At 44.1% G+C, this 15,151-nt stretch overlaps 1 protein-coding gene across 1 annotated transcript in view; it reads right to left on the bottom strand.

Annotated features, from left to right (window-relative positions):
* LOC309561161 (IgGFc-binding protein-like) overlaps positions 1-3,296 on the bottom strand; it is a 70,251-nt gene extending 66,955 nt beyond the window's left edge. The window contains exon 1 of the mRNA XM_082264908.1: positions 3,159-3,296. The gene's annotated coding sequence lies outside the window, so the exon portion shown is untranslated. The remainder of the gene's footprint in view (positions 1-3,158) is intronic.
* Positions 3,297-15,151: the final 11,855 nt, after the last annotated feature.

Here is a 15,151-nt window from a genome sequence, read left to right as displayed (position 1 = left end):
CAGACCCCCAGGGGCAATCCTCAGTACTCACGACCTGTGTAGGCTTTCCTGGGACTGGACCCCTCTCTCTCTCTCCGCAGGCTCTCGGCACACCGGATCCCCTCAGCTCTACTCAGCACTCTCTGCACACTCAGGCGACACCCCAAGACATCCACCTTCCTCAGACAGGAGAAGAGACAGCTGCACTCTCCTTCCTGGGACTCTGCTCCCGCCAAAGACACCGCGCCATGCACTTCCCCCCATACTTATACCCACTCCCACAATCCTTTGCAGCATAATCTGCCTTCTGGGGTAGTTACAAGCTGGGATGTGTCCCCTGATGAAGCCTCTCACAGGAGCCAGTGGGGAGACTTCTCCCTTCAGCAGGCACATCTGGAAGCCCTGACACCCTAGCTAAATAAATCACAGCCCTGCTGTTAGGCAGACAAGGCCCACTATGCATTTACCTAGCACCTACCTGTAGGGTGCTACACCTTTATAAATAAAAACCCAAACATGTTATACTTATCTGATCTGTGCAACGGTTTTGCACAGGGCAACCCTAATCCTCCTCTAATTGTGTCCCCCGCTGGCACTCCTGGCTCCTCCCCCTTGACCAGCGCCTCCAATAGCAAGCCACCTGCCATGGCAGCACTGGTGCATGCTCGCTCCCACGCAATTTAAGTCCAACTGCCAGACTAAAGGGAAGGTCAGAGGTCAGATTTATAATGTCACTTTTAAAATCTGCATCTTTCATTAAAAAAATCTGCGGTGATCCTGCCATGAAGGTCCTTGTTCTGGCACCTCTGTTAGACGGTGACAATGCTCTGTGCCTGCCTTCTAATGGGGATTTTCAGTAGGCAGGTCTTCTCTGGAGTCAGCTGAAATGTTGATGTCTTCCCAGGAAAATAGCCAAAATCTAGTAGAAATGCGGTCACATATGACTTTAAACCAGACTGACAGTTGCCTCGTGTGCCGGAGGGGTCAATTTCCTCTTCCCTATCTCCTTGTGTCTATTGATTGGCATCCTGGGAGGACAGATCAGATGGAGATATCACATGAAGGGCTAAATGCAGAAAATGACTTCATAAAACAGATATATGGCGATCATAACTCAGATCAGAATAACTCCGAGCCCATAGAGACGGTAACTGTATCCTGTCTGGCAAACTCTACAGGCAATCCATCAATTTAATGCTGCCAACTGATAAATATTGGAACATTTCTGGCTGTAATATGCTTAACCTAAACTGGACCTTCGGTCAATGTTAAAGGAAGAGTCATTTCATAATTCGGCCTGCTTTGTGAAATTCAAGTGGTTTGCATATGTATATTTTTTCTGATATATATATTATTTTTAATTTTTTTTTGCATATGTATTTTTTTTGTTTATATATATATATATATATATATATATATATATATATATATATATATATATATATATATATTTTTTTTTTTTTTTTTTTATATTAATTTATAAAATTGTTACATATTTATTTTAACGTGTGCTGTATAAAGTTATGTGTGTATATATAACTACACAGTGTATATATATATATATATATATATATATATATATATATATATATATTTACACTGTATCTCACAAAAGTGAGTACACCCCTCACATTTTTATAAATATTTAAATATATATTTTCATGTGACAACACTGAAGAAATTACACTTTGCTACAATATAAAGTAGTGAGTGTACAGCTTGTATAACAGTGTAAATTTTCTGTCCCCTCAAAATAACTCAACACACAGTCCTTAATGTCTAAACCGCTGGCAACAAAAGTGAGTACACCCCTAAGTGAAAATGTTCCCCCCCCCCAGCAACAATAGATCCCTCAGCAGCCAGCATCAATAGAGCCTCCAGCAAACCCAGCGCCCTTTGTCATTACATACAGTTAGGGCTTTTTTTTTCTTAGAGAATAGAACTCCCCCCTTCTGAGTCCGCCCTTGTCTCCGCCCCTACCAACCTCCAAGCACCGTCCCTTGGTTCCACCCCCTGCCCACTCCCCAGTACTGCCTCAGGTATCATAAAGATTTTGTATTGGAATGTGTTATTGTCTAAATTCAGGAAAATAGATCTCCTGGATCCAGCAACAATAGACAACCCAGCAACAATAGATCCCTCACACAATAGACTCCCCCCAGCAACATTGGACCCCACCCCAATAACAATAGGTCCCCCAAAGCAGCAATAGATTCCCCTCCCAGCAATATTAGACCCCACCCCAGCAACAATAGATCCCCTCACACAACAATAGACTCCCCCAGCAACAATAGGTCCCTCTAGTTATAGTAGTTTCCCCCAGCAAGAATAGTTACCCCACACAACAATAGACCCCCCCCCCCACACACACACACACACAATGGACCACTTACAACAAAATACCACCCTCAGCAACAAAAGATCCACCCCAGCAACATTAGACTCCTCCCCCCCAGCAGCAACAACAGATCTCCCTGGGGCCAGCATTATTTGACCCTTTAGAAGCCAGAAACAATAGACCTCTCCCTCAACAGTAGATCCCTACCAGCAACATAAGACCCCCCCCCCCCCAGCAACAATATATCCCCCACAAGCAATATTAGAACTTAAACAAAAACAGATTCCCACCAGTGACCATAAATCCCCCAGCAGCCAGCATCAATGGACCCTCCAGCACACCCCTTGCTATTACATACATTCAGTGCTGGAGGTGACGGAACTGTGTTCCCACTATAAAAAAAGCCCCGCATACAGTACATTTAGTGCTGCGTTTCCCTGCATTTCCGCTGAAAAAAAGCCCTGCATTTACCACTCCCCTCCCCACAGACTGAAAATGCTTCTGCTTGCTGTGCCTCTTGTGCTCATTCCTCCAGAGTTGTGTCTCACTAATACAGAAGGTCAGATCACCAAGTGAAAAAAGAGGGGTAAAGAAAACGAATGCAGCCACCACATCTAATGATTGGTAAGCTGCAATATATTTTTGGGTTTCATACCGCTTTAAACCCGCACAGAGATGACAGTTCCCCTTTGGATTCTATAACACCATATGGACTGTTGATGAAGTTTGCTCTCAGCATGAAAACAAATTTATGACTGAACACATTTTTAGAATCCCCAAACGCTTAAAATTTCCCCAAAAAAGTCACATCCAATTTTCCTGTAGAAGGTCACGTACTGACATTTCCAGGTCAGCGGAGAACTTTCCGTGCGCCTCTCTGAAGCCTTCCCGACCACAAGACTGTCAACAAGCGTTCTCGCCTTAATGTACAGAAAACATTACCAGGAGTCAGATGGCGGCACAGACTGACGTTCCAAAATGTCTACATATTGATTTATAGAACGCCGGCATCACAAAGACGACTTTCTGTATTCAACACGAGCCGCCATTCCCAACCTATGTTTGGACATTATGGATTTACTTAGAAAGACCCGGTCATCTGACCATTCATTTCATCTACAATGTTCCCATAAGATTATATGTGTATTTCTTTATATTTTATTCATATTATTTACCTGTAAAACCAGACTGGTATAGACATTGAAACGCCCCGAGACTGCTACTGGGTGCCGCCATTTTGGATGTGATGTCAGCAGTCCCAGCAGACTTACAACTGTCACTTGAATGACCCTCTATAGCAGGGATCCCCAAACTGTGGCCCAGGGGGCTGGATTTAGCCCTATGCTCACTGTTCCTCCCACAGATACAAGACACTACTCTGCCAACTGAAATCAACAATGAGCCACCATATCTTCTACTTATACCAACAATAGGGCACTATTCCCCCCACTCATACCAACAATGGGGCACTATTCTTCCCACTGATACCAACAATGGGGCACTATTCCTCCCACTGATACCAACAATGGGGCACTATTCTTTCCACTGATACCAACAATGGGGCACTATTCTTCCCACTGATACCAACAATGGGGCACTATTCTTCCCACTGATACCAACAATGGGGCACTATTCTTCCCACTGATACCAACAATGGGGCACTATTCTTTCCACTGATACCAACAATGGGGCACTATTCTTTCCACTGATACCAACAATGGGGCACTATTCCTCCCACTGATACCAACAATGGTTCACTATTCCTCCCAAAGATACCAACAATGGGGCACTATTCCTCCCAAAGATACCAACAATGGGGCACTATTCTTCCCACTGATACCAACAATGGGGCACTATTCTTCCCACTGATACCAACAATGGGGCACTATTCTTCCCACTGATAACAACAATGGGTCACTATTCCTCCCACTGATACCAACAATGGGACACTTTTCTTTCCACTGATACCAACGATGGGGCACTATTCCTCCCAATGACACCAATGATGGGGCACTATTCCTCCCACTGATACAACAATGCTGTGGTATCTCGCACCAAGCTCCTGGTAGCAGATCCCTAGAGTCCTGTAAATTGTAAGGTGAGGCCTCCATAGATGCTCAATTGGATTGAAATCTGGAGAATTTGAAGGCCAAGTCAACACCTCAAACTCGTTCTTGTGTTCCTCAAACCATTCTTAAATCCATCAGACCAGACCACCCTCCTCCATTACTCTGTGGTCCAGTTCTGATGCTGACCTGTTGTAGGCTCTTTTGGGTGGACTTGGGTCAGCATGGGCACCCTGACCGGTGTGTGGCGACACAGCCCCATACACAATCTGCAATGCTCTGTGTGTTCTGACAGCTTTCTATCAGAACCAGCAGTAGCGTTTTTCAGCAATCTGATCTACAGTAGCTCTTCTATTGGATCGGACTCCATGGACCAGCCTTCACTCCCCAAATGCATCAATAAACCTTGGCCACCCATGACCCCAGTTTTCCTACCTTGGACCACTTTTAATCGGTCCTGACCACTGCAGACCGGGAACATCCCACAAGAGCTGCAGTTTTGGAGTTGCTCTGACCCAGTTGTCTAGTCATTGGACTTTGTAAAAGTCACTAAAATCCTGACACTTGCCCATTGCTTCTCCTTTCAGCACATCAACTTCAGGGACCACATGTTCACATGCTGCCTAAAATATCCCACCCACTTTTAGATGCTTTAAACGAGATAATCAATGTTATTCATTTTATCTGTCAGTGGTCATAATGTTATGCCTGATCAGTGTATATAGAAAACATACATATAATACATACATTGATAGAGTTCTAACATAAAGTGGGGGATTTACTAAAACTGGAGCACTCAGAATTTGCTGCAGCTGTGTATGGTAGCCAATCAGCTTCTAACTTCAGCTTGTTCAATTTAGCTTTGACAATAAAACCTGGAAGCTGATTGGCTACTATGCAGAGCTATACCAGTTTTTCACTCTCCAGTTTTAGTAAATCTCCCCGAAAAAGACAATTATCTTGTAAATTTTTGAGTCTTTTACCCGAAATCATAACGTGACAGCAACCTCTTTGCTTTCTTTTTCTTTTTTTTTTTAAGCCGATGCCATTCTAAAACCATTTTATTTTCCTCTTCTTCTCTGCAGACCCCAAATATTATATTTTGCATGGACATTTTAATCCTGGCGATGTAAAAATAGCCAATATTTATATTTTTGTTAGAGTTCCCCCGCAATGCAGCTATTTTCCCCCCTGTGGTTCTGTCTTGTGGCGGGTGGTTAGACCACAATGTTGACTCTCTGGTTGGCACAAAGGATTCTGGGAAGGAGCTTTAAATGAATGGATGAAGTGTACCCTGTTAGGACGTAAAAACTTTAATCTGTTGCGGCGAACTTAAAAGGTTTCTTTTTCTGGGCTTTCCACCAATGTCTTAGAGGATATTGTGCGCTGGATTTACTAAAATTGTCCTGAGATGTGTCTTGAAACAGAAAGACAGCATGTAAGAGGGGCTTTGCTGTTGATTAATAATGGCGCCAAGAGCACAAGTCCCTCCCAGGGTCTCCACATGCTGGTTACATCTGCACTGGTGGGGGGTGTTTGGCTGCCAACTGCACTAGGGCTCATCCCAACATGGCCTATATGTGGGCACTGACTAACCCATGACATCAGTGTAAGTCTTTTGAGTGTGTTCACACACCACGGGCTTTAAAAAAAAAAAAAAATGACATCAGTACAGGAGGGCTCAAACTAAAAGGGGCCTAGCACCTGATGACACTATCTGCTGTAACCTAACACCATTCTGGCACAGAGCCACCTAGTGGCAGACTAGCTAGCTGCACCTGCCTACAAGTGGCGGGCCAAGGTCTGGTGTTTCTGCTTTACGCTATTCCTTGTGTGTTATTGTAGGCACAGGCATTTGGTACAAGAGTATGTCCAATAATGGGTTCTGCTCTGCTTTAAAGAATTCTATAGAATAGTCAAGTCCCTGACGGGGAAATCAATGAGAAGAGGCATATAGTACAACCCCTTGGTACTCATTTATTACATAGCTCTCAACTGTCCCTGATTTCTAGGGACTGTCCTTGATTTCGAGGGACTGTCCTTGATTTGGAACACAGTCCCTCTGTCCCTCTTTCCTCCTCATTTGTCCCTTATTTTGGTCTGATCTGTATAGTTGTATATAAAATGCACTTTTTATCTTTAACCTCCCTGGCGGTATGATTGTTCCCGATTTTAGGTGCTGAAAGCGGTACAATTATTTTGCTAGTATATATATACATATACATATACACATATATATACTATTTACTGTACTTTATATATATATATATATACACACACACACATATATATATATATAATATATGTATACGTATATATATATATATATATATATATATATATATATATATATATATATATATATATATACGTATACATATATTATATATATATATATATATGTGTGTGTGTGTGTATATATATATATGTATATAAAGTACAGTAAAACTGCAGGAAAGGGCACTGGGGGGCAAACTAATGTTAATTTATTTTATTTTGTAATGTAATCCAAGTGTGTTTGTGTGTTTTACTTTTAAAATTTGCCACCGGCTCCACCCCCCTGCGAGCTTCACGTCGCAGGTGACGGAAGTCGGGGCTCACAGCATCAGGCGGAAGATCCAGCTGCCGTATGCTGCGGGAATACATCGCGGGACAAGGTAAGTACCTTCTACCAGGATCCAGTGATGCTCCCTGGCGGTACCCTGAGTGTGGCTTGGGGTTACCGCTAATGGCACTGAAATTCCACCCCGAGCCACACTCGGGAATACCACCAGGGAGGTTAACCACTTGCCGACCAGCCCCCGCAGTTATACGGCAGCAGGGCCGCAGGTCCTCGCGAATCGCCTTACCTGTACGACGGTTCACAGGAGCTATCCTGGGGGCGCGTGGGCACGCACCCACTCACCAGCGGGGAAGCCGATCTACGGGGCTGGCGGCCGCAATCGCTCCCCGTGAAGAGAGAATGGCGGTCTGCTGTTGTAAGCACAGCAGGCCGTTGTACTCTCAGGAGTACCAAAGGGTTGTACTAAATGCCTTTTTTCATTGATTTCCCTATCAGGGCCTTGACTATTCGAAAGAATTCTCTAACCAGTTCTGGACCGGAAGGTTTTCCCCCTTAATGACCAGGCCATTTTTTTTACGATACGGCACTGTGTTACTTTACCTGACAATTGCGCGGTCGTGCAACGCTGTATCCAAATAAAATTGATGAACTTTTTTTTCCCCGCAAATAGAGCTTTTTTTGGTGGTATTTGATCACCTCTTAAAATGTATGGGTGGTTCCTGCGCTATCTGAGGTGGTGTATATTTTCCTTCTTACTGCAGCCCCACGGTGCTGGTACCAGAAACCAGTTTATATAGGTAAAATTAATTTGTATTTGTGGCGCGCTTCAGAAGTGAAAATACAAGTGCCTTATAAACTATTGTGAGTCAGTATATAATCCTTGAATAAAACTGTGTTCTTATTTGGCTGAAAAATAGTGAGTCACTTAAAATATACCGTGATTACATATAATACAAAATAAATAATTAAATGGTTCCAATATGTCTCTATATATATCAAAAAGTGCTGAGTGCTTATGTTCCAAATAAAATGAATAACTATCCAATTGACTCAATATAAATATTTCTTCAAAATCAATCAAAGGTGCTCTGTGCTTTCTTCAATAAAAATTAATACAATACTGTGTTTCATAATGTCCATATATATAAATCCAAACGGTAAGGTGCAATACTATTCAATATCTTCAAAAGTGCTCTCATGCAAAGGAAAAGTGTTGTGACTTTCTACTTCCACCAGGTGTCACATCTAGGTGCTCTGGACTCTCACCTTAATGAGGTGTATATTGCGCCTATTATATACCACTTGGTCTCCGAATCGATAGTTGAGGGTTTTTTTAAAAACGTTCCGATATCCTGTTATGACCACGGGTGTTTCCTGTCTTGTCCGTGTCTGGGGGGTTATATGCTTTCTAGCGTCCTTGACTTCTTATCATACCTCGGGCTCAGTAAGCACAAAGGGGCATCATGGTGTAGTATATCAAACCAGTTTATTGTTAAAAAAATAGAGCTGCACTTACATTTAGCAGGTATTTTGTATGCCAAGATAATACAAATACAGCGTTGGGAGCGCTTCGCTCCGATCTCCAACGTCACTTCCGGTAGTCTGGCGGCTCCTCCCGCCAGACTACCGGAAGTGACGTTGGAGATCGGAGCGAAGCGCTCCCAACGCTGTATTTGTATTATCTTGGCATACAAAATACCTGCTAAATGTAAGTGCAGCTCTATTTTTTTAACAATAAACTGGTTTGATATACTACACCATGATGCCCCTTTGTGCTTACTGAGCCCGAGGTATGATAAGAAGTCAAGGACGCTAGAAAGCATATAACCCCCCAGACACGGACAAGACAGGAAACACCCGTGGTCATAACAGGATATCGGAACGTTTTTAAAAAAACCCTCAACTATCGATTCGGAGACCAAGTGGTATATAATAGGCGCAATATACACCTCATTAAGGTGAGAGTCCAGAGCACCTAGATGTGACACCTGGTGGAAGTAGAAAGTCACAACACTTTTCCTTTGCATGAGAGCACTTTTGAAGATATTGAATAGTATTGCACCTTACCGTTTGGATTTATATATATGGACATTATGAAACACAGTATTGTATTAATTTTTATTGAAGAAAGCACAGAGCACCTTTGATTGATTTTGAAGAAATATTTATATTGAGTCAATTGGATAGTTATTCATTTTATTTGGAACATAAGCACTCAGCACTTTTTGATATATATAGAGACATATTGGAACCATTTAATTATTTATTTTGTATTATATGTAATCACGGTATATTTTAAGTGACTCACTATTTTTCAGCCAAATAAGAACACAGTTTTATTCAAGGATTATATACTGACTCACAATAGTTTATAAGGCACTTGTATTTTCACTTCTGAAGCGCGCCACAAATACAAATTAATTTGATCACCTCTGCAGTTTTTATTTTTTGCCCTAGAAACAAAAGAAAGAGAAACAATTTTGGAAAAAAAATACAATATTTATTACTTTCTGCTATAAAATACAGCCAATTAAAAATCTATTTTTTTTCATCAATTTAGGCCAATATGTGCTCTGCTACATATTTTTGGTATAAAAAAAATCCCAATAAGAGTATATTGATTGGTTTGCGCAGAAGGTATCACGTCTACAAACTAGGGGATAGATTTATAGCATTTTTATTATTTGCATTTTTTTTACTAGTAATGGCAGCGATGAGCGATTTATAGCGGGAGTGCGACATTGCGGTGAACACATCGGACACCTGACTGACACTTTTAAGGGGACCAGTGACATTATTACAGTGATCAGTGCTTAAAATATGCACTGTTACTGTACTAATGACACTGACAGGGAAGGGGTTAACACCAGGGGTGATCAGAGGGTTAAGTGTGTCCCTAGGAGGTGCTTTCTAACTTTGTGGGGGATGGGCTCACTAGATAAACACAGAGATCTTCTATTCCTAAATAGCAGGAACACAAGATCACTGTGTTAATCTGTGACAGAACGGCGGTCTGCCTTGTTTACATCGGCAGACCGCCATTCTGTCTTTCTGGGGTATGATTGCGGGTGGCCAGCGGACATCGCGTCCACCGGACCACTGATCGGCTCCCCCACTGGCTATTGCACAAAACGGCGTACAGGTACATTGTTTCGCACAATAGAGCCGACCTGCTGCATTATACAGTATCTCACAAAAGTGAGTACACCCCTCACATTTTTGTAAATATTTTATTATATCTTTTCATGTGACAACACTGAAGAAATGACACTTTGCTACAATGTAAAGTAGTGAGTGTACAGCTTGTATAACAGTGTAAATTTGCTGTCCCCTCAGAATAACTCAACACACAGCCATTAATGTCTAAACCGATGGCAACAAAAATGAGTACACCCCAAGTCAAAAATGTCAAAAATGTCCAAATTGGGCCCAAAGTGTCAATTTTTTGTGTGGCCACCATTATTTTCCAGCACTGCCTTAACCCTCTTGGGCATGGAGTTCACCAGAGCTTCACAGGTTGCCACTGGAGTCCTTTTCCACTACTCCATGACGACATCACAGAGTTGGTGGATGTTAGAGACCTTGCGCTCCTCCACCTTTCGTTTGAGGAGGCCTCACAGATGCTCAATAGGGTTTAGGTCTGGAGACATGCTTGGCCAGTCCATCACCTTTACCCTCAGCTTCTTTAGCAAGGCAGTGGTCATCTTGGAGGTGTGTTTGGGGTCATTATCATGTTAGAATACTGCCCTGCGGCCCATTGTCCGAAGGGAGGGGGTCATGCTCTGCTTCAGTATGTCACAGTACATGTTGGCATTCATATTAGAACTTAATGACTGGTTGATGGAGTATACAACTTGTATAATTGCTTCAGCACTCTTGCCAGCATGAGCTACACATGATTATTCTTGTAGCGCCCCCTTGTGTAGTGGTTGTTTAGTCAGTTCCGAGCTGGGGCCTACTGTTCCAGTGATGGAGGGTCTGAGACCCTGGTAGCATTAGTCTGACTCTGCACTCTTCAGCTTATAGGTGATGTCAGGAAACAACTTAGTTAAAAGGTGCCCCAAAGTCTGTGGTTGCAGGCCGGGTCCATTAGAGGTCGTGTCGGACACCTGACCCAAAAGTCACCAGGATCGTGGGCTACAAGATGTTTAGTCCAAACAGGGAACCCATCATCACCACCATGCCAGCTAAGCTATCTTCACTAGGCCACAACCCATCTCCTGATCAAGCCAATCGTAATGTTTTCACTGCCCCAGGGGTAGGATACCCATAGATCCTAAGGAATAGCGTGGTCCAGATAGGTAACCCATTGTTGCTGCCAGGCTGGCCAACCTCACTTCACCAGGTCACCACTCATCTTCTGACTGAGCCAGTTCCAGTGTCTTCACTCTGCCAGGTAAAGTCTATCCAGAGATCCACAGGAATAGCATAGTTCAGACAGAGAACCTATCATCACCACCAGGCTGGCAGACTTAGCTTCACCAGGTCACCACCCGTCACCACCCGTCTCTTAACTGAGCCAATCGTAGTGCCTTCACTTCCCCAGGTGTAGGCTACCCATAGATCCACAGGAATAGTGTGATCCAGTTAGGTCCATTATCACCACCAGGCTGGTCGACCTGTCTTCACCAGGCCACAATCCATCTCCTGACCGAGCCAATCCCAATGTCTTCACTCCACCAGGTATAGGCTATCCAGAGGTCCAGATAGAGAACCCATCATTGCTGCCAGGCTGGTCAACCTAACTTTGCCAGGCCACAACCAATCTCCTGGCTGAGCCAGTCCCATTGTCTTCACTGTTCAAGGTATAGGCTACACTGAGATCCACGGGAATAGCATTGTCCAGACAGGGAACCCATCATCACTCTTAGGCTGGCTGACTTACCTTCACCAGTCCACTGCCCATCTCTTTACTGAGCCAATCCCAGTGACTTCACTACGCTAGGTATAGGCTACCCACAGATACACAGGAATAGCATGGTCCACACAGGGAATCCACCATCACTGCCAAGCTGACTGACTTACCTTCACAAGGTAACCACCCATCTCTTGACAGAGTGAATCTCACTACTAGTGCCATCACTACATCAAGTGTAGGCTGCCCACAGATCTGCAATAATGGTGAGAATGATAGGAATGGAAGGGAATAGAGAACAACCCCCTCAACCCACCTTGAATCTATAACACGACCTTACATTCTGGACCAGCTTCCTGATAGTGATGAATTGTGGTCCATGCCTGCACTATATGCGTTGGCACAACCAATTGTAATCTCCTCCAGGGGTTCATGTGACAATGCAGGTGCATAACTGGCCGACGATTTCCACCCCATTGCAGGAGATGTCTGAACCAGGGCCATCTTATCGAATGGGCATGCTGGGCAGTTGCCCAGGGGCCCCACTTGCCTGGGGGCCCCAACTGCCCAGCGACCCAGCCCCAGCCAAGCATTAGTCCTAATTCCCGTGTGCATCCTGCCACCAAACTTTGCAGGTGGCAAGCGCCTGTGGGCCCTGCACTGCTGTCAGACCGCTTGGGCCTTGGAGGGGGAGCCCACAACTGCAGGAATGCCTCCACGGGAACAGGCACATACAGGACAGTCAAGTCTGACTCCCATCTGTGTGTGGGTTCACCGGACCCAGCTGCCAAACAAGGAAGCTGTCATTAGCCTGGCAATGCTGTACCAATAAATATCGCCATATCGATAATTAGCATTTTTATTCTCGTGGGTGATTGTGTAAGCAGGGCCCGAGTGCACTGCATTGCCCGGGGGCCTATAATGCTCTTAAGATGGCACTGGTCTGAACAAGATCTTTCATGGAGGGATCACCAGCTATTATTTCCTTAAAAGCTGCAAATTTAAAAGATTGACTACAACTTTTGGAATGACAATATCATGTTAAAGCTCATGTGAGACTTTAGTGATTGGGTTTTGGATCCACTATGACTGCTTCCTTTGTACACAAAGAAGGAAACAGAAGTTAAAGTCCAAGATGACAACAAAGCTTGGGTTTCCTGAGCAAGAGGTGCTTTTAATTTCTCGATGTTATTTTCCAGAAGTGAGCGTTACAAGCTAAACTCGGTGTGTGCAATGGAAAAGTGAGCTGTTCTGTTTGTGCCACTGGTTGGGATGCAGAACATGAAGCATACACAGCTCCCTCTATGTGAGACAAGGCTTTTTTTATGTACTGTGTCCCACGGCTGCCAAGTGCTCACGCTGGCATCACCGCTAGCTGCTGACATCAATATCTGACATGGCCGGAGCCAGCCGAGAATCTCAAAGACGTGCTTGTTAGTCGCCCTCCTTGATGAACTGAGCTCATTTAAGACGAAAACAGATTGCCGTTTTGCTGAACTGTTTGATAAATGAGGCTTGTAAGGGAGGGGGCGCAATTTTAATGGCTGAGGGGGAGAAACTGCAGTAAGCATTAGGACAATATGGATTTATCTGTGTACCTGTCAAAAAGTTTTTAAAGGGTAGTGAAGAAACTTTTGGATACACTGCAAACAAAGAAAAATCTAAAGACTGTTCCATCAATACATAGAACTTTAAATATTTCTTGGCTACTCTCATTGTATCTAAAGCAAACCTTTGTTTAGTTTAGATAAAGTATGGTAGAGTTAGCACCCCTGATAGGCAGTGCTGTATCTTGGCCTAGGCCAACAAGGCCCAGGCCTAGGGCGGCACTTTGCAGGGGGCAGCAAAAAAGTGGGCACTGATAAGCTTCACTGATGGGGCTGCATTGATATGCTGCACTAATGGGCTGCATTGATGGCCACTGATGAGGCTGCAATGACTGCCACTGATGAGGCTGCAATGACTGCCACTGATGAGGCTGCACTGATAAGCTGCACTGATGGGGCTGCACTGATAAGGCAGCACTGATGGGCACTGATATGATGCACTGATAGGCTGCACTTATGGTCACTGATAGGCTGCACTGGTGGCCACTGACGGGGCTGTACTGATGGCCACTGATGGGCAGTAATGAGGCTGCACTGGTGAAGCTGAACTTATGAAAACTGATGAGGCTGCACTGATAAACTGGTTGTAGTCTGTGGTTTATAGATAACAGGGCGGGTCATAAACATGAAGGGGTGTGGCCTATACAGGAAGGGGTGGGTCATATTTAAATTGGGGGTGCCCAAGTTTAGTTAGGCCTAGGGCAGCACAAAACCTAAATACACCACTGCTGATAGGTTTTTGTAGCTTGGTATAACGGTGGAGATGAGGAACGCTGGACTACTCGGGGCATTGTAAAGTGGGAGGTATTTGGAAACTGGTAGGCAGCTCTTTCGTCCCAGGGGCCCTTTTGGATTGATACGTAGGTTCTTCTTTAGTCCCAGGTACCCTTTTGGGAATGTGGAAGGAGATTGAAGGATGAAAGTTCGACTGGTAAGATTTCAGAATTAGTGTTATTTGTATTCAACAAGGTAAGCCAACACATTTCAGGGAATGTAAGTGTTGCCCTTCATCAAAAATGGACAAATAAAGGGTTAAAGTGATTGTAAAGTCTTTTTTTTTTCTATTTAAATAACAGACATGTTATACTTACTTCCGCTGTGCTGTGGTTTTTGCACAGGGCAGCCCGGATCCTCCTCTTCTTGGGTCCCTGGCTTGAGCTTCTGGCCCCTTCCTCCTGTTGAGTGCCCCCAAAGTAAGCAGCTTGTTACGGGGCACCCAAGCCGAGCTGCAGCTCTGTGTATCCATTCAGACATGAAGCCATGTCCCAGCCCCATCTCTCTCCTGATTGGCTTACTGAGTTTGATTGACAGTAGTGGGAGCCAATCAGGAGAGAGAGTCCAGGACGGCTGAGGCACTTGTGGACATCACTGAATAAAGAGTAGGCTCAAGTAAGTATTAGGGGTGGTTGAGGCGGCTGCTACACACAGAAGGCTTTTAATATTAATGCATAGAATGCATTAAGATAAAAAACTTCTGACTTTACAAACTCTTTAAGGTTTGGTCTGAGAAATCAGTTAAATGAACAGTTGCCGTGGACGGTTGTGTCACCTGTTCTAGCTCAAATCCTGCAAAGGTGGGCGGCACTCCACTCAAATGTCGGATCACAAAAAAGACTCTGGATGTTGCCTTTGACTGTTGTCTAGACCTGGCGAGTGCGCACCGCCTTTTCTGTTGTACTCGTATGCGTTTCTGGACACCTGACAATCACATCTATTTGAGCTAATTGAACATCCTTTTTTCAA

This window comes from Pelophylax lessonae, assembly GCF_965119305.1.
Source record: "Pelophylax lessonae genome assembly, chromosome: 8".
Taxonomy (NCBI): Eukaryota; Metazoa; Chordata; class Amphibia; order Anura; family Ranidae; genus Pelophylax; species Pelophylax lessonae.
The sequence above is the reverse complement of the archived record's forward strand: the minus strand, read 5'-3'. Positions and strand labels throughout refer to the sequence as shown.